General features: G+C 36.6%; 1 long non-coding RNA gene across 1 annotated transcript; it reads right to left on the bottom strand.

Annotated features, from left to right (window-relative positions):
- Nucleotides 1–1618: 1618 nt before the first annotated feature.
- On the bottom strand, nucleotides 1619–15720 carry LOC109178125. Its single transcript, XR_002053663.1, has 3 exons — nucleotides 15709–15720; nucleotides 13857–13861; nucleotides 1619–1725 (listed from the first exon to the last, which is right to left on the bottom strand). It is a non-coding gene; the product is annotated as an uncharacterized LOC109178125 (long non-coding RNA).
- Nucleotides 15721–21443: the final 5723 nt, after the last annotated feature.

Raw genomic sequence — 21443 nt, 5'->3', positions numbered from 1 at the left:
GGTTGTATAAAGAATTATAGAGGATTCTAGATAATGAATATTAGCCGTAGAATTAAATCAATCTCCACCATCCATTGAGAAGGTGGAATGGGTATAAATACCCTTCAAATTGGCCTCATTTGTAATCAACCAAGCAAAAGTGTTCAAGTAATCTAAGTTCCTTTTAAAGCTTTCAAGTGCCTTTGTGATATTCTTGCTTTACTTGTTTTCCTAACCATCCACCATTTAGGGAAAACGAGCCTCGTTTTTTTTTTTTTTTTTTTTCGCATTTGAGAGGATGTAAATCACAGTAAATTGTCCATTTTTGTGGCTATAGAAGTTCAAAATTTGAACCTTGATACCTTGATCTTTTCAACACTCTTTAATATAACACACTCACCACAGACCAAATACTTGATTTGTATGAGTGTGTTATATTAAAGAGTATTGGAAAGGATCCTACGGTTAATATTCTACGGCTAATATTCATTTTCTAGCACTACAAGAAAAATCGCGAATCGCGATAAAAAATTGCGACGGAAAACTTGTCTTTTAATTTTTCTGTTTTATGATTATTATTTCGTGTGGTGTTTGTTTGGATGTTTTACCACATCAATGGCTATTCATTTCTTCTTCCTCTTCTTTTAATTTTCTTATTATGCAACTTACACTGTTCTTGCACACTCTTCTTTTGACAATTATAAACTAGTTCCACACCCTTACTCTTATTATTGTTTTTACTAGGACTGGTGGAGTGATCTTCTAAAGGAAAATAGTTACAAGGTGGTTGACTATAGTGGCAAAATGGTTCTGCTTCTTGAAATCTTGACCATGTGTGCTAATTTTGGTGATAAGGTACTGGTATTTAGCCTGAATTTGTCAACACTTGACTTCATTGAACTCTATCTTTCAAAGTTGCCACGCCCAGGGAAAAAAAGATATATTTTATGTCAAATATCTTTTGAAGATCTCAAGAGTTGACGAGTTGGATATATTTTTGTGTCAAATATCTTAGATTAAGTCTAAATTGGAGGTTATGTTTGTAATCTATAATTGCACATGCTTCTGCATGTCTGTTGTTATTCAAAAGTATCATTGCAGTTTTACAAATTACATTCCAGGTTCTATGTTTCCTTCATTGAACTTCTCTTGTTTTTATTTATTTTTTTCGTGTGCATGTTTGTTGTTTGTTCCATTGAGGCCATGGATGAATAGCTTTTGACCTTTTCCCTTGTTTTGTGGTGAGCAGGTTAGATGGGTCACTTAATAGAAGGGTTAATGAGCCACTTAAAGTGTCAAATGTACTTTGATATCAACCAAATGCAGCTAACTGAGTAATTATTGTGAATAAAAGGGTATTTAGCATTGCCTGAAATTCTATTTTATTGTGCAGCATATATCTTAAAAATGAATTTAATATTGTGCTCTCTGAATAGTGATTCAATGGTAGGTCTTTATGTATGTTATTTACATGGTTGTGTTTTTTTTTTTTTTCTTTTTTTGTATTTTTTTTTGTTTTGTTTAAGTTGTAATGTTACATAGCTTTCATTTGACTTTTTTTTATTATTATTTTTTTTTTGTATAATTCTTTTCTTATTGCAGGTCAAGAGTAATTTATCCTTCTAATGACATTTTTATTGATGTATTTTTCACATTTGTTCAGTTCTTTCTGATTGTGTTCTTGCCTTCTTGCAGAGCATGGAATTGACTAGTGAAGCTGTTGAGTTCTTGAAGGGGATCTTTAGTCTTTTTGTTAAGTTCAGTAACTTTGGTTTAGTGTTTTTTTTTTTAAGAACCTCATGCCATACATAATTGTTTCATAGAATGTATTGGAACGACTTGATAATGTGAATTGATGATGTATTAGTACTTGTACTTAATGTGGATTGATAATGTTTTAGAATTATGTTATTTTTTAAGAATTAGTTGTGTTTTAATATGTCATTGTAGTTTTATATTAATATTTTAAAAGTTTATATTACTATTTAAAAATAATAATTATAAATAATTTTTTTAAAATAAATAAATAATATGACGAAATCGCAACAAAATATAAGCTTTGCGACAGAATATTTATTGCACAAAATGCGACGGAATTGACACAAAAAATAATTTTGTTGCCAAAATGCAATGGAAAAAATATGGCGACGGAATATTTGTTTCCAAAATGGCGACGGAATTGCAACGGAAAAAGTTCCGTTGCAAATTTGCGACGCCTTATTCCGTTGCCAATTCCGTCGCAATATTTTGCGATGAAATTATTCCGTCGCGAACAAAAATACGACAAGGCCATAGACAACGGAACGGGTTCCGTCGCAAAACCTGATTCGCGACGAAATTTTGGCGTTTCGCAACGGAAATTCGCGATTTTTCTTGTTGTGTATAATTCTCTATACAACCAAGAGGATTCCATAATATTCTAGAATATTCTAAGGCATCCCTATATCCTCTAATGTAATGTACATGCTTTTAGATTATTCTACAAGTTATTAGATGCTATGTACAAGTGCGTTATTAGATGCTATGTACAAGTGCCGGAAAATTCTAGAGTGATGAAGCAATAATAATAATAATAATAATAATAAAATTTAATAGTGTATTTTTGCATGCACGCGCCCGGCTGGACGCTTTTTTTGCGCCACATCATGCGATGTGGCAGCTTCCTTCTCCCTTTTGGTGAGACTCACAAACACTGAAAAAACTTAGTCTTTGCAAGAGCACCCCACTCCTTCTATCTCCTCCATCTCTCACTTCTATGTGGCAAATGAATGAGTAAAATCCCCTTAATGAGGATGTCTTATAGTAGTAAAATATTGAGAGGAGAGTGGTAAAAAAAAAAAAAAAAAAAACACACAAACAAACAAAGAATATGATGTGAACTTTTGCTGTCTTGTTGCAGTCATGTTTGATACTTGGGATGTCTTAAACTACAAGGCTTGGCCGGGCTTTGTTGGGGTTGCAGTCAAAAGATGAGAAGCAATTGAAGCTAGGTAAAAGTGTAAATAAAAGCGAATCTGCTTCTCTGTGTTGCCATGAGTATGGATCACATGCTTCCAAATGATGAAGAAAAGCATGGATATATATATATATATATATATATATATATATATTATGCATATGCACCAACCATGCCACTGCACACCAGAATACCATGCCTAACATATATCCACTATTATTTTATACTCATTTATAATAATAATAATAATAATAATTCATATATATGTTATCATAAATATGCCCGACTGTATACATCAGAGAGTATAAGGTGTATGTATAAAAATTAAAAAACGATTCGCACGAGTTTCTGACTTGTCTGGAATGGACCGATTTCTTTATTTATTGGCTAAAGTTCTGAATTAACCATTTTCGATCTCGAAACTTGTACGACTGTACCCATCTTCTGAGGGCATTTTTGGACATCAGACGCTTAAGTCATGCGTGATCTTCCTGTATTCTTTATTGAATTTGTTTTTTGTCCATCAAATACAATAGTGTATTAAAACATTTAAATTTTTTGTCCAATTACCAATGATTTTGTGGTTTAGAGGCACCAAATTACTTTAAGAAAACTTACATAACAGGCTCGATCAAGCGTTGCAATTTTTTTTTTTTGTCTAATTACCAAGAGTTGCAATGTGCTTTAGTAGCTAGACCAAGATCGAGTTACAAGGTGTTAGGACCATAATCGTATATCTTGAAATCACTCTCCCAAATCCCAACCGTACATTAAACCTCTGATGAATCTGAATCCCTCAGTTTACTATAATTTTTTATCTGTCTTGTCTTGTTCGGCTTCTATTACGTACTGAAATTTAGTACGCAACGAAAGAAACCTTTCGAGCAGGCTTCTAGCTCCTAACCGTATTCGAGTCACGGCAAATTTCAATTTCACACTTCGAGCGTGTGAGGACTCCAAGAAGATTAGACTAGAATAGTAGAATAACAATTTCTATTATAAAATAGAGATAAGAAGCAGTTAATGCATTTTTTGGCCAAAGTTTCCGCCCACAACGAAACGGCGCCATATAGCTTGGGTAGTCGAATTGGAAAATAAAAATGGGAAAAACTTCCCGCCCAACAACTTATGCCAAAATGCAGTCATTTAGATAAAAGGCCAAAATATTAAATGTCAGAAATTATTGATATGCCCGAAGTACTTTATTTGAGGTAATTAGTTATGATAATGCTTAGCCGTTTGGCATTTCCAATACAACGGTTGGTATTCAATCGTTTCGTAAATATACAAACAATTATTAAACCTACTTATAAATACATCACTTTGTGTCAAATACAAACACTTGGACTATAGTAATACTTCATATCAGATCAGATCAGATCGGATTCATTCCAAAAAAAATCATAGAATTGAACAAACTTCTAAAGACACGTTATTTGGTCTGGCATAACTATATAACGTGAAATTGTTCCGTGATACTTGAAAAAGAAAAGATATGTGTTTTTATACGTTAATTGAATTAAGCACCAATTTAGTTGATTAATTAAACTTGTTTAAGTAAGTAGAATTAATAACTGCAGAAAGCATAAATAAAAATAAAAACACCAGGAAATTGTTACGCAGTTCGGAGCTCCTTCTCCTACGTCTGCGGGGCAACCCACGTCTGCCCAATCCACTATAGATGTTCACCAAAGGAGTATTACAAGAGGTAATTGAATACGGCCTCCAACCTTTACCACTACCACTCTTTCTAACACCTATCTAGGATTGACACACGAAAATCCGAACAATCTTCACACGATGCTTCAGCAGTACCACGTACTGATCATGCAGTACAATAAATATTCTAACGAATTAAATCAGAGAATACATTCAAAATATAAATAGCTTTGTAAAATCAAGAGAGCTCTTGGCAGTGTGTAATTCGCAAAGTTGGCAGCTGCTTCCTTCGAACCATGTGTATTTATAGCCTTTCTTGAACCTTTAGTTTAGATCCTTAGCCTTAGCCTTTTCTTTAGCTGCCACTTGTTCGAATAAATCACCACCACTCATTCTTGTCCATTTGAAAGCTTCTTCACCGATTAATGATACACAACATGCAAATCATTTTGACCACTTATTTCATACTCACATGGTCCGTAACTAATTAAGACAAAATACATTGATTTAATTTTTACAACTAGTAAAACCAATTAAAATAGCCAATAGTGTAATTTTAATTTTACACTTACAATCTCCCCCTTTGGCATTTTATTTGGAAAACTTGAGTATCAAATACTTTGGGCAAGATTAAAAACTATTTTTATTTATGGCCCTTAGTATAGACACTTAACAAGACATAGAAATATAAAATTAACAATTAGCAACTTAATTCTTTTGGACCACATGTGAGTTGAAAACCTGATTGAAACACTTCAACTCTTGAACCACATACAGACATAGAACCATAGCATACCAAATCAACGATTTTCTTGAGCAGATATCATACCAAAAAAATTCATACTGTTAGTTAGGAGCATCAACACTTCTATTACTCCCCCTAACTAATGTCAGTCCATTATTACCTTACTAGCATAATCAAATCCAAAATAGCCAAACCAAAAATAAACAACCTTCCAAACTAATCATCCTTCCAAAACATCCGTACTACTCCCCCTTACTCCTAACTCCCCCTTTTGCCAAAGAAAATGACAAAGGCAGGTGAACATCAAAATAGTGGATCAGAATTACCGTGCAGACGGGGTGCCCGAGTCAGAATCATCATCTCCCTCTTCAGAGTCAGAAACCGAGGTAGCAGCACCAGAGTGTGCAATAATCTGAGCGTGAATAACTTCCATACGGGTGATTTCCTTGAGCTGCACATCCCGAAGATTTTCCAGGCCAGTGATGGTGGCTTGTTGAGAGGCAACGGACTGTTGAACTTGTGCAATGGAGGCCTCAAGAGTGAGCAGAATCTGCCAACGATCAACCAAAGTAGTGGGTTCTTTGGGAATCCGTTTAGCGCCTGGACGAGAAGCCGAAGCAGTGTCAGCCGAAGAAGCCGGGGCAGAATGCAGTGGTGCCGGAGGTGGAATGTCCGGAAGATGAGCCAGAGACGCCCGATCATCATAATGTCCCCGTTGAGTGAGTCGATCATAAAAAATATAGGCATTGTCGGGAGTTGTAAGGACTTCCTCCTTATATGGTTGAAACCCGTGATCTTGAAGGACTCCGAAGATCAAACATGGAAACGGAAGATGTATTTTGGCCCCCTTTTTCTGCAAAAAAGACATTAAATGAGAGAAAATAACCATGCCAAGGTTGAATGGAAGGCGGTTCCGGATTTTGTATAGGAGTCCAGCTAGTTGTTCAGAAATTTGGTGACGACGCACGGCCGGGACCCAATTCGCGGAAGCTAGGCGCAAAAGCACAGAATAAACCGTGGTGAGCTTCAAGCTAGAAAGACCATCCCGCGGCCATGAAACTACCTTGTTATGAGTGAGAGCAGTAGCTAACAATTGAGGGCTCGGATCCGGTGAGGCAGGATTATTCGAGGTCCCCAAATAAGCATTGATCTCCGTAGGGCCAAAGGGGTACCATTTTCCACGAATGTAGACTTGATGAAACCTTGCGTGGCCTTCAGTAAATGTATCCAAAGTCAGGTTTGTATAGAATTCGGCCGTCAACCAAGTGGAATACGGGCCAACATGCCGGAGGGAAGCAAGTAGATTTTGATCTCGCAGCAAGGGGATAATGTTACACTTGGCAGTCAAATCTGCTTCATTGATGGTCTTTTCAACGATGAAATCTCGGTGAATATGAGTCTGCCAAACTGTCATTAACTCAGGTGAAAGCAGCTTGGGTTTGTAGACCTTGCCCGAACTCCTTGATTTGGAACCTGATGAAGGAGGAATAATTGGAGTATCAACATTTGCTCGGGAACGAGTGATCCTTGGTGGTAGAGTGGACCCCCGTCTTTGATGTTTTCGGTCAGAGGGACCATCTATAGCATCCACATCGGTAATCTTTCTCTTTTCAGTGGGACCGGCATCACACAGTTTCTCCTTTCTCTTTTCAGTGGGACCTGCATCACACAATTTCTCCTTTTCCCTTACGGGAAGGCTTATATAAAGGCACAGTAATAAGGGGAACAGAGTCTTGCATTTGTGACATAGGTATAGGGATGGTCTCCGTTTTTGTAGTAGTGGTAGGTATGTGAATGGGAATGGAGAAGGCAGAACACGGCATAGGCATATTTGGAGAAGATAAATGTTGTGCTATATTTCGAATAGAGAAATTGGAAGACAAAGAGCTCACATAATCAGAGTAAGACATTAAGGGAGCAGTAAAGCGGGATACGGGATGAGATGCCGGATCATAGGGGTCATTTGGCAATGGTAGAGAGTGTACATTTATGGAATAAGTGGGTATAGAGGACACAAACTGCTCATGTAAAGAAACATGGAAATCAATTTTACGAGAAGTAGATAAATTTCGACCAAGAGGAGAAAGAGATGAGGGTGATACCACTGGATTGACCGGAGAAAGGAGGACAGACGCTGGTATCGGCTCCGGTACAGCAGGCACGAATTTCGTCTCGGATGGAAGAAGAAACGGGACGGCGGAGACATGGCGGGCAAGGGCAAGAAGTTGACGTTTTTCCTTGTCCGAGAGATCATCAAGTAAAGCCGATTGATCTTTGATGGTAGCGAGAATGCGATCCGTGACCTCAGGGGAATGTGGAGAATCTGCATCAATGATTTTGCGAAGAAGATGGACACGTGCATGCAAGGAATCAAGAGAGAGAAAAGGATTCTCCATTAATGGTAGCTTGGTGAGAAAGGCGTATGGTGAGGAAGGAAGACAAAATGGTGTAGTCTCTTGAGCAAGGGTTGGACGGTTGGGTAGAGACAATGAATTAAAGTTGGATTTGATGGCTTCTCAAAAGTTGTGTGGAGGATGTGATGGATAGAAGTCTAGGGTATGATGAAACCTAGGATATTATGAATGCTATTTAGAGGGAGTAGAGTAGGGATAGGAGTTTGACCTGAATAAGTCACTAGAATAAAAAGAATTCGAAAAAAAACATAAGAGATTGGATATAAATTCAATTGAAGAATAAGGCTGCGGAAAAAGGATTATTCTGAGAGGAAAAAAAATCGCACGTGGAAACACTTTCACCCCTGAAAGACATTCGAAAAGAAGAAAAATTAATGCACGAATGAAAAGAGAATAAATAAACTGATAAAAATTAAAGCATTTACCTGTTGGAGTAATTAGATATTAATCGTACAAACTCCGAGAGCGGCACAAAGTAATTCAAACCTGGATTTGTCTAGCGGTTTTGTGAATAAGTCTGCAAGATTTTTTTCAGTCGGAATGTATTCTAATTTAATCTCTTTTTCTTCGACTAGTTCACGGATGAAATGATGACGGATGTCTATGTGCTTTGTCCTGGAGTGTTGGACAGGATTTTTAGATATATTGATCGCGCTTGTGTTGTCACAAAAGAGTACCATATTTTTCTGATCAAACCCATAGTCAGTCAGCATTTGTCGCATCCATAGTAATTGAGTACAACAACTGCCTGCAGCTATGTACTCAGCTTCTGCAGTGCTGAGTGATATTGAATTTTGCTTTTTACTCAGCCAGGCAACCAAATTCTTTCCAATAAAAAAACATCCTCCGGACGTACTTTTTCTATCGTCGGCGTTACCCGCCCAGTCAGCATCACTAAAACCTGTAGGGCTAAGATTTGTGTCAGTAGAATACCAAATGCCGTAATTAATTGTACCTTTCACATATTTTATGATACGTTTGACTGCCTTCAAATGCGATTCCTTTGGATCTGCTTGATATCGTGCACACATACCAACACTTACCATGATGTCTGGTCTACTAGCAGTTAGATATAATAGACTGCCGATCATACTCCTGTATAAGGTGGAGTCAACAGACGTTCCTTGATTGTCTTTAGATAACTTTGTAGTTGTAGAGATGGGTGTTCGGGCATCTTTTGCAGATTCAAGACCGAATTTGGATATGAGATTTTTCGCATACTTCGTTTGAGAAATAAATATTCCTTCTTCTGACTGATGTACCTGTAATCCTAGAAAATAAGTTAACTCTCCGATCATACTCATTTCGAACTCTTGTTTCATTACTTTGACCAGTTTGTCAGTTTCACCTGTCTGTGTGGACCCAAACACAATGTCATCAACGTAAACTTGTGCAATAGTTATGTGTTTACCTGATCGTTTTATGAACAAGGTTTTATCCGAACCACCTCGTTTGTAGTTGTTCTGAAGTAAATATTGGGCAAGTCTTTCGTACCAGGCTCGTGGAGCTTGTTTTAGTCCGTATAGAGCTTTTTGAAGCTTGTATACATATTCTGGATGTTGTGGATCCTCAAATCCTTTTGGTTGTGCTACATATATATCCTCTGTGAGATAGCCATTTAGGAAGGCTGTTTTAACATCCATCTGAAAGAGCTTGATCTTTAGTGCGCAAGCAATGGAGAGTAGTAGCCGGATGGATTCCAGGCGAGCCACTGGAGCAAACGTTTCGTCGTAGTCGATTCCCTCAATTTGGGAGTACCCTTGAGCAACTAACCTTGCTTTATTTCGTGCAATATTTCCGATTGCATCTGTTTTGTTCCGGAAAATCCACTTTGTACCTACAACATTTACGTTATTCGGTTTAGGGATTAGAGTCCATACCTTGTTCCTTTCGAATTGCCCCAATTCATCTTGCATGGCCTTGATCCAGTGCTCGTCAGTTAGAGCTTCTTTGATGTTCTTTCGTTCAAACTGTGATGTATAGCACGAGTATCCTGCTAGTTCAAGATAGTCACGTTTTGGTTTGCCTCTAGTTTTCACGCCTGAACTTGGATCTCCAATTACATTTTGAATTGGATGATTTTTCTGGATACGAGTTGGAATGTCAATATCTTCATGCTCATTTTCTGATTTTGTCTCGGGTTCATATTCAGATTGATTGCATATGGGTGATGAAGAGGGTGACTCATGGTTTGGTTCTGGAGTATTAGTGGTAGGAGTTTTAGGTCGTTCAGCTGCAGGTTCTGTCACTGGATCAGACTGGATAACTTCGGTAATTTCACTGGGTTGATCATCAATGACGACATTTGTGGACTCCATTATGGTTTTGGTCACTTTATTATATACCTGATAGGCTCTGCTGTTGGTGGAATATCCGAGAAACACTCCTTCGTCGCTTTTTGGTTCAAATTTAGAAGTGGGATTCCTATCTTTCAAAATAAAACAACGTGAGCCGAAAATATGAAAATAAGTAATGTTTGGTTTCCTACCTTTCCAGAGCTCGTACGGAGTTTGCGTTGTACCCGGACGTAGATAAACTCTGTTGATGATGTGACATGCAGTGTTTACAGCTTCTGCCCAAAATTTTTGAGGTAATCCTTTGGCGTTGAGCAAAACTCTACCCATCTCCTGGATAGTGCGATTTTTCCTTTCCACAACTCCGTTTTGTTGTGGAGTTTTTGGTGCTGAATATTCATGTGTAATCCCTGATTTGTTACAGAAGTCATCAAAGACTTTGTTCTCGAATTCTCTGCCGTGATCGCTTCGGATTCTGCTGATGGATTCATTTCTTTCTTTTTGAATTTTTAATCCCAGGGTTTTGAATGCCTCAAGTGCCTCGGACTTTTCCCTGAGAAACATAACCCAAGAAAAACGAGAAAAGTCATCTACACATACTAGTATATATTTCTTACCTCCAACACTTTCTGTCTGAGTTGGTCCAACGAGGTCCATGTGTATCAATTCTAGACACCGACTTGTGTTTATGGTGTGTTGAGCTGGATGCGCTGATCTGGTTTGTTTCCCAGCTTGGCAGGCACCGCATATAGTTGACTCTATTTTCATCTTTGGTAGCCCACGAACACTTTCGATTTTTACAAGTTTATCGAGTAGTCTATAACTGAGATGCCCCATTTTTTGATGCCATAGCTCAGCTTCATTCATACTGGACCTGCAACATAGCACATTATCGGTTAGAATATAGCAATTATCAGTTGATCGTTTACCTTCCATGACACATTGATTTGTGTTATCCATCACACTGCAGCTGTTTTTTGTGAAGCACACATTCCAATTTTGGTCGCACAATTGACTTATGCTAATAAGATTAGCGTGAAGTCCTCGAACAAGTAGCACTTTGTCCAATTTTGGCAGACCGGCTACATTTAAAGTGCCTACGCCAGTTACTTGACCTTTGACACCGTCACCAAAAGTGACTTCACCATTACTAGTGTTGACGTTGTTCAGGAATTTTGCATTCCCTATCATGTGTCGGGAACACCCGCTGTCAAAATACCATTTTTCTTCTCGTCCTGCACTTTTAGTATGAAATGAAACAAAAGATACATAATCAGCCTTTTTGACCCAAATCTGTTTTGTGAACGGTTGAATGTTCTTGTGCCTGAACTTCTCAATCCTTTGATCTTTGTAGAAGTAGTAACATTCAGGTCTGGTATGTCCACGTAACCTGCAATAGTGGCAAACAGGATTATATAGCTTATATCTTATCTTTTGAACGTTTACTTTACCATACGACCGTTTCACAGTGCTGCATTCAGGAATGTCGTCTGGAACAGTTTCAGATGCTTTGACAAATACAGTCTTATCTTTGGAGTTATTGCCAGTGAAGCCCAAGCCATATTTTGCAGAGGTTTTCCTGCCGGAATCAAGAATCTTATCGAGTGTTGAAGTGGTATCCATCATTTGGATTTGTCGTTTGTAGGTGCTGAGCTCTTGTTTTAAATTCTGAACTTCTTGTTGGAGTTTTGCTTCTCGGGTTGCTGCTTCTTTAAGAAGTACCTTTCCAGTTTGTACTTCGTGATGTAGTTTTTCCTCTCGACCTGCTGCTTCTTTAAGCAAATCATTCCTATCAGCTACTTGATTTTGATACACTTTATTCGCATTTGTTACAATCTCTATTTCACTAGCTAGTTTGCAGTTCATTTTTCTTAATGCTTCCCATTTGGGATACAACTTATTAAATTCAGCTTCAAAGGATAACGCATTTTGTTCCATATCTTCAGCAGAGACGTAGTCACCACCTTTTGAATCTTCAACAGGTTCTGAACTGTCAGTAAATAGTGCCGTAAATGCAACAAAATTCCCCGAGATTTCTTCTATATCAGACCCGGTTGGTTCATTGTCAGGCTCATCATTGCTCCAGGTAATGGCTGACATAGACTTTTTGCGTCGAAGATAGGTGGCACATTCAGCTTGTACATGCCCAAATCCCTCACATTCGTAGCACTTGATGCCTTTGTTGTTGGACTTTTCTTTGAATTGTCCAGGACGTGAGACAGACTGTTTGGCATTTGACGTCCCTGTCTTAGGTGCAGTTCTGAATGATGCTGCTCCCTTCTGTGAACTTCTGTCACGCGTGTTTTTGGATACCCGTTTCAAAATTTTGGAAAACTGTTTAGTTAAGAAGGCAACTGTATCACTACTAGATTCATCTGTATCGGATACTACATTATTTTCTTCAGCAGCAAATGCAATATTTTTTTTGTTTTTTCGTATGATCAGTTAAAATTTCCATTTCATAAGTTTTAAGGTTTCCCATTAGCTGAGTAACAGTCTTTTTCTCCCAACCATCATGCTCTTGGATGGCTGTGACTTTCATTCGGAACCTGGACGGTAAAGATCTCAGTTTCTTTTTAACAAGTTTTTCATGTGAGAAAGGTTCACCAAGGACCATAGCACGATTTGCTAGTTCCTGTACGCGTGTGTGAAAGTCGGTGACTGTTTCATCCTCATTCATGCGCTGTTCTTCAAATTCTAACTGGACCAGTTGCAGCTTGGACTGTTTTACCGAAGTCGTTCCTTCGTATGTGGACTCAAGGGCCTCCCAAACACCTTTAGCTGAAGGAATACCTGTAACAATTGAAAATTGACTTTCATGCATAAGAGAATAAATTGTGTCTAACGCTTTATCGTTGTTTCCTGCATTGGTAATTTCGGTTTGAGTCCACTCAGTTTCTGGTTTAGTGACTTCTGTTCCATCAGCGCTGGAGCTGGGTTTAATGGGATGTGTCCATCCTGACACCACAGATCACCATACAGCTTCACCCTGAGCTTTTAAATGTGTACGGGTGCGAGCCTTCCAATATGCGTAGTTGTCGCCGGTCAATTGAGGAAGGATTTTAGTTCGATCCATTCTGCACAACTCAGTACCCCGTGAGATCAAACAGATAAGCAATAAACAAAAGAATAGAAAGAGCCGCTGAAGAGATAAATTCAAGATGCACGGATTCGCCAGATCGATAGACTAACAAATTAAGTCTACAGGCTCTGATACCAATTTAAATTGTTCCGTGATACTTGAAAAAGAAAAGATATGTGTTTTTATACGTTAATTGAATTAAGCACCAATTTAGTTGATTAATTAAACTTGTTTAAGTAAGTAGAATTAATAACTGCAGAAAGCATAAATAAAAATAAAAACACCAGGAAATTGTTACGCAGTTCGGAGCTCCTTCTCCTACGTCTGCGGGGCAACCCACGTCTGCCCAATCCACTATAGATGTTCACCAAAGGAGTATTACAAGAGGTAATTGAATACGGCCTCCAGCCTTTACCACTACCACTCTTTCTAACACCTATCTAGGATTGACACACGAAAACCCGAACAATCTTCACACGATGCTTCAGCAGTACCACGTACTGATCATGCAGTACAATAAATATTCTAACGAATTAAATTAGAGAATACATTCAAAATATAAATAGCTTTGTAAAATCAAGAGAGCTCTTGGCAGTGTGTAATTCGCAAAGTTGGCAGCTGCTTCCTTCGAACCATGTGTATTTATAGCCTTTCTTGAACCTTTAGTTTAGATCCTTAGCCTTAGCCTTTTCTTTAGCTGCCACTTGTTCGAATAAATCACCACCACTCATTCTTGTCCATTTGAAAGCTTCTTCACCGATTAATGATACACAACATGCAAATCATTTTGACCAATTATTTCATACTCACATGGTCCGTAACTAATTAAGAAAAAATACATTGATTTAATTTTTACAACTAGTAAAACCAATTAAAATAGCCAATAGTATAATTTTAATTTTACACTTACATAACGTGAGGCTGCAGGGGAGTTCTTGAGCTTTCAAAGAACATTTGGGAAAGCGCTGCTGGAGAAGATTGGTCCGACGTTTCTAGAGCTTTCAAAGAAGATTTGGAAAGCATCCAAGAAGAGGAAGAAGATGTTTGAAAGCAGATTAAGGTGTGTTGAGGTTTAGAATTGAGAACAACTCCAAAGATGACCATTTTACAAGGAGCTGAGTTATGACAAATGGTAGCTGTGGCAAAATGGGGCTGTAGATTTGGTAAAGCTCTGCATTCTTTCACTCTCTTTTGAAAATTAATAGAATTCTGGAAAAATGAAAATCAAACATGGTATCAAAATCTAAATAAATATATCTATATATGTTTTGTTGAAAGATGTAATGTATTCCTCATTTTATAGTTAGATTCCAGCGAAGTTCACATATGCAATAGTCTGTCCACATGAGAAATTAATGTAAATAGGATTGTAAGTGTTATCTTTACTTAAACTGCATCGAGTATAAATAAAGAACTTACTCTCCTGATCTATCTATCCTTTTTTTCTAAGAATGGAATAGTACATACTTTGTAAAGCTTCAATGATTATAGAACTTCACAATTTAATTTTCAATAAAAACTGAAGGGAGAGCATGCTATATGGAATAAGTGTGTTAATATAACACTTAAACTTGCATCTGGTTTCGTAAGTATATATTTAAAAAATTCAAAAAACAATTGCTTAAAGAGAGGTATCATACTTTATTTGAACACTAGAGATGTAAATATGTATTAAGCTACACAATGAATAGGCAACAGAAGAATGAATACGCAACATAAGTAATAAACATGTTTGCAATTTCCCATCCCAACTCTTAAAATTCCAAGAAATGAGTACAACCTACACTTTAAGTTACTAATTCCTAGCTATGAAACTAATCTATCACAGCTTTTATGCGGTTCAAGTGGAGGGTCTGTAATATACACATGCAGGATACAATCTGACAGAAAGCATAACATAAGCAAATAAAATTCATAGAGCAGTCAAACATTTGTAAAAAGTGTACTTGAAATCATTACCTACCTAAGATATTTGGGATGGTTTATACTGAAATTCGGGTTATCTAATGCAATTAAGTTCTTTAAAGTAATATTTAAGGATCTTAAAAATGCAGCATACATATATGCATGTTAAAATCTTACTAAATAGAACATACACATATAACTAAGACAGGAATTAGTAGAAGATTTCTTCTAAAAAAAACTCCAAATTTTAAGAATTAAATTGGTTAACATGTTCAAACAACTGATTAACGTCAAAAATGGTTGTAGACTCAACTGGATTTGGTAAAATGACTGAGAGCTCTTCTCAGTACATACGCCGGCGACATCTGTGTTCCACAAAATCACGGTTAGAACAAAAAAAAAATAGTAACAATCTAACATAGGAAACACAGATCTAGCTCTGACGAACACCAGTTGTGCTTTGAAACTACCGATTCTTGGAAGAACATCCTTAAATTACTGCAATTTACAGATCTGGAGTTAAGAACGATGTTGGAAATCTAAGTCCAGAAGTAGTTTCTAGAGAGAGGGGCAGAGCATCACTGGTGTTTGTTTATGGTGCCATTGACGCTTTATTTTCTTTCATATATGAATACTAATACTATAATTAAATAATTATATTATTATATTTATACTGATGATAATAATTAGAATCACAGATAATAGTGAATTTTAGTAGTTACAATATGTATATTGTAATTTTATTCTGTATTTGCATCTATTTCATCATGTACATTGATCAATATGGATGATGACATCTTCTTTATCTTCTATTAAAAAAAATTTAAAAATATTAAATATTACATTGTATTTAATAAAATTTATTTTGCTTAATATCATAGCATTATAACAATACTTATAAACTTTTATTCGTACATTGCACAACTATAGCCTATTGTTAATTTGTTTGATTATTTTATAATTAGTTAAAGAGAAAGCAATTTCTGCTTATGTTATCGTATACAATGACTATTAAGAAAAGTTAAGGCCAAATTAAACGCTATCTCATGTTGCATTGCTCAAAAAATCAGTGTTTGTACATGATCAATTATATGTTGCTTGCTTCAAGAGTGGCTTAAAGATTTTGATTTGCAATGAAGGTGGAACGAATTGTACCTCAATTTCAAATTTTGTTTATCATGAAGTGTTCAATAATTTGTAATTTTATGGTGTGTTTGGTTGGTGGATTTTGCCCATAAGAATGGGTATGAAAGTGATTGTTGTTGTTTGATTGATAGGTTTTTAGAACACTACTATGGGTTTCGAATACCCCATCAATTGAAAAATCCATATCCAAATACAATAAGGGTTTCATTCCCTTCTTCATTTTCAACCACTACTATTAGTAACCATTCTCATTCCACCCTACTACCAAACATGTTAAATATTTTCACCAAAACTCATTACTATTATCAAGTATTTGATACCCAATTCGATTATGATTTCTTTGTGTGAACCAAACACACCCTTAATTAAATTTTAAATGATGTTATACATGCCTTACCTTTCAAATTAACAACTTCTCCTTTTAGTAATTGATGGGCATATTTTACGCTCATATTTTAAGTACATCTTTATAATAATTTTGCATTCATTATTTAATATTATTTAACAATTAGTTATTTTTAGAGTTTAACAATAATGAGCTAAATATAGTACTAACTATATATAATATATAATATATAAATACATACTAATATACATATTTACTACGTACTACTACATACAAAATATAATATATATCTACAATATATATAGAATATAAATAGTACGTTCTATACTAGCATATAATATATATATATATATATATATATATATATATTATAATATTAGGTTGTTTGGTCATCATTCAATACAAATCATATATTTAATATGTGCAGAGATGCATGCAAATGAATCATTCAGTTCATTTCGCCAAAAACGTGCAGGTCGTCAACCATGTATGCGATAGCAGCGCCCGCATGGGTAGCTCAATTGGTCATAGAGGTGAAACTTTGGAATGATGACCAGGGATCGAGTCTCACCAGCGGCAGTGTGGGAGCAACCTCTCAAAGTGAGGGGGGCTTCTTGTGCGCAGTGAGCACCGGTCTAGCCTCTATGGTTCATGTTCAGTTGAGTCACCATGATTTACATCCTCCCAAATGCTCTGTCGGGCCGGGGTGTGGGCGGCCCTTAGGGTTGGGGTTTAGCCTTTTTGGAATGATGTATGCGATAGCAGCGGAGGCCTTCGGACGTGAGCCTAAAAAATAGGGAAATTGAATGGTTGAGGTCCATTGAATCTATTTTTAGAATTCTATAAATAGTATGAGTTTCCTATTGTAAAACGTTCATTCTTCCCCTCTCGAATATTCTTTAAGGTTGTTATTAATGTCCATTCGCGGCTAATTTCTTGTTTGGTTTAGTGAATTGAAGCCCCGGAGTTCATTACGCTGTAAGGTTATTTATTTATTTTTATTATATATTTTTTATGCATTTGAGTATTAAATATTCTTCTAAGTTATTTGAAATAATTGTGTCATTTAATTGCTAGGGAGACCTACTAGTTATTTATTTGATATAATTATTTGTTATATTAGATAATGTTGTGCTACAAATTACTCTAATATTCAGTAGCAACTGGGTTAATTATTGACGGCTTAGTGATAATTGGACTCGGGTAGAATATTTTCCTAAATTAAATGCAACCGCTTGTGCTTGTGTTATTTAGTTTGTCGGTTTTCCTAGTTCCTATTGCTGCTATTAAATTAAATCTATAGCACTTGTCTTAGGTTATTTAGTAGTTAGGGGTAATTAAACCGCGTGTGCTTTAGTTACCTACAACTAAGGGAAAACGGAAATGAAATAATTTCACGACAAATATTCAACTGCATATTAATTACTTTATAAATCAATGATCAGTGTTAAACTCCGGTGGTGGATCTTTACTGACCAAGGTTTCTTATTATAAGTGTTTTCGATATATTATTTTCACTGTTTATTCGTTCGATTAAATTTCTCGTTTATTTAATTTCTCTTTTATTTAATATTTATTCTCGATATATTCCAAACCCCCCATTATTTCCTTGAGCACAAAAGTTAAACTAGTTACTCCTCGTGGGATGATCCTTACTCCCGCTACTACGTTTGTAAGGTTTTAATTTGGGAGCCTACGACAGCTCACCAAATTTTGGCGCCGTTGTCGGGGAGATTTTCTTGCTTATTTTGTGTTTGTTTATTTATTTATTGGTTTGTTTGTTTGTTTGTTTTTCTCGTTAATTTGTCCCAAAAAAATCATCAAAAATATAATTTTCTTTTCTTTCGTTACTTTTACATAATTGCTACACTATCTTTAACGGTTTATGCCTATAACTCGATCTGCTAACAAAGAAGTCTTGCCATACAATCCAGAAATTGAAAGAACTGTACGCAGATGGAGGAAACAAGTTTTGAGGAAATTAGAGTTTAGTGATCTGGCTACCGATTCTGCCAACTCTGATTTAGAAGAGGAACCCATGGCTCAAAATCGGACCTTAAAAGAGCTTGGAGCTCCAAATTTAGATCAACAACCATTATGCATTACTTTCCCTGCTCTGGATGCCAATGTGCAATTCGAACTAAAGTCTGGATTAATTCATCTTTTGCCTTCTTTTCATGGACTTGCAGGCGAAGATCATCACAAACACTTAAAGGAATTCCATGTGGTGTGTTCAAGTATGAAACCCACAGGGGTTACTGAAGAACAAATCAAGTTGAGAGCCTTCCCATTTTCTTTGAAAGATTCAGCGAAGGATTGGCTATATTATTTACCTTCCGGAAGCATCACCACATGGAATAACTTAAAGACACTATTCCTTGAAAAATATTTCCCAGCTTCAAGGGCGGCCAACATTAGAAAGGAAATTTGTGGTATAAGGCAAAACAATGGAGAGTCATTATATGAATATTGGGAGCGTTTCAAAATGCTTTGTGCAAGCTGCCCACACCATCAAATCAGTGAGCAATTACTCATTCAGTACTTTTATGAAGGACTTTTTCCAATGGATAGAAGCATGATTGATGCTGCAAGCGGTGGTGCTTTAGTTGACAAAACACCAGACGCTGCAAGAAATTTAATTGCAAACATGGCTGCAAATTCTCAACAGTTTGGCAATAGAATAACTCAACCGTCTAAGCAAGTGAATGAGGTAAATATTTCTGCTCTTGAACAACAAATTTCTGGTTTAACTACTCTTGTCCGTCAATTAGTAGTAGGCAATATGCAAACTGTAAAAGCATGTGGAATTTGCTCGGTAGTTGGGCATCAAACTGATGCCTGCCCAACTCTTCAAGAAGAACCTATTGAACAAGTTAACATGGCTGGAGGTTTTCCTGGACAACCTCAAGGTAAGTATGATCCGTTCTCCAATACATATAATCCTGGATGGAGGGATCACCCAAACCTTAGCTATGGGATCTCACAGGGGAACCAGTTTGTTCAGAATCGTTCCAATTTTCAGCAGTATAGACAACCATTTCCTGCAAGACAACAGCCGGTCCAAAGCTCTAGCTCAGGTATGAATCTAGAAGATATTGTTAAATCTCTTGCTACTAACACTCTGCAGTTTCAACAAGAAACACAAATATTCCAACAAGAAACAAAGGCTAGTATTCAAAATTTGGAAAGACAGATGGGTCAACTAGCAACTACGGTAAGTCGGTTGGAAGCACAGAGTTCCGCCAAACTACCCTCTCAAACGGTGGTTAATCCAAAAGAGAATGTAAGTGCAATTAGTGTTGAAAGTATGTCGCTGGAAAAGAATGTTGATTTAAACAAGGAAATAAGTGCAGGAATCATTGCCAACAATAAAGAGAAGTCCCAAGGTAAGCTTTCCTCTTTTTCTGATTATGAACCAGTACCCCCATTTCCTCAAGCTCTTTTAGTACCAATAAGAGGAAACTCAAATAATGATCTGTATGAGACCTTTCGTGAATGTGAGGCTAATAAACCATTTTTAGATTCTATGGAAAAAGTACCTCGCTATGCAAATTTTCTAAAAGAGGTACGCACTATGAAAAAGAAACGAAATGATGAAAGAATCGAGGAAGTGAAAGTGCAAGATAATATCTTTATGGCTAGTCAGAGCAATCTTCCTGAAAAGTGCAAAGACCCCGGTATGTTTACTATTCCATGCATGATAAGTGGGGTGAAATTTGAAAATGCTATGTTAGATTTAGGAGTTTCTATTAATGTCATGCCATATTCTGTTTATACTTCTTTAAATCTTGGACCCCTGAATAAATCTAGTATAGTAATTCAATTGGCTGATGGATCTACTACATATCCTAGGGGTGTGGTTGAGGATTTGCTTGTTAAAGTTAATAACTTGGTTTTTCCTACTGATTTTTATGTCCTTGATATGGAAAATAATAATCAAATTTCTCATATTTTGTTAGGAAGACCATTTTTAAAAACCGCAAAAACGAAAATTGATATTCATAGTGGCATGCTTACAATGGAGTCTAATGGTAAATTTGTGAACTTTAATATTTATGATACCATGAAATCTCCTAGTGATGATAATTTTGCAATTTTTGTTGATTCCTTGAAACTTGTTAAATTTAATGCAATTGCTTCTATTGAAAATAAAGAAGAACCAAATAATAAATCATCTTTGAGTCATAATCTGCATGAAGGGACTATTTCTTTGAATAATCGTAATCGTCGAAGGTACTCAAAAAGACGATGGAAATTTAAAGAAATATCAGAAGTCGAGCCAACGACGATAAACAAAGGCGCTGCTTGGGAGGCAACCTAAGGTGTGTTTGTCCCATTTTTATTTTATTTTATTTTATTTCATTTTTCTGTGTATTTTTTATTCAACATTGGGGACAATGTTGGTAATAAGTGTGGGGGAGGGATTTAGTTTTATTATTAGTTTTATTATTAGTTTTATTATTTGTTTTCTTATTTCAAAATTTTCAAAAATATTTTACTAGTATTTTATGCAAAATAAGTTTAATGTTAAAGTTACTTAAATTGTCAGTAAGAAGCACTCAAGTTGTCAGTAACCAGAACCGGTGAAACACGTAACCGGACCCCAAGTTCTCGCAGTAGATTCTGAATCCACATTACCTCGGCAGCGGAATTAGCCAGCGCCCGAAACTCCGCTTCCGTAGAAGACCGCGACACAGAGCGCTGTTTGGACGACTTCCAGGACACTACATTCGGACCAAGATAGACCACATAGGCTGTGGTGGAGCGACCCCCGTCACGAGCGCCACCCCAGTCCGAGTCTGAATAGGACATCAAGGAAAGAGAATGACCCCTGCGAAAATGTAACCCATGATGCAGCGTGCCCTTCAAGTAACGAAGAACGCATTTCACTGCCTGCCAGTGAAGCTCAGTGGGAGA

Source organism: Ipomoea nil, unplaced genomic scaffold (assembly GCF_001879475.1).
Source record: "Ipomoea nil cultivar Tokyo-kokei standard unplaced genomic scaffold, Asagao_1.1 scaffold0813, whole genome shotgun sequence".
NCBI classification, from domain to species: domain Eukaryota; kingdom Viridiplantae; phylum Streptophyta; class Magnoliopsida; order Solanales; family Convolvulaceae; genus Ipomoea; species Ipomoea nil.
This window is presented reverse-complemented; position numbering and strand designations above follow the sequence as displayed.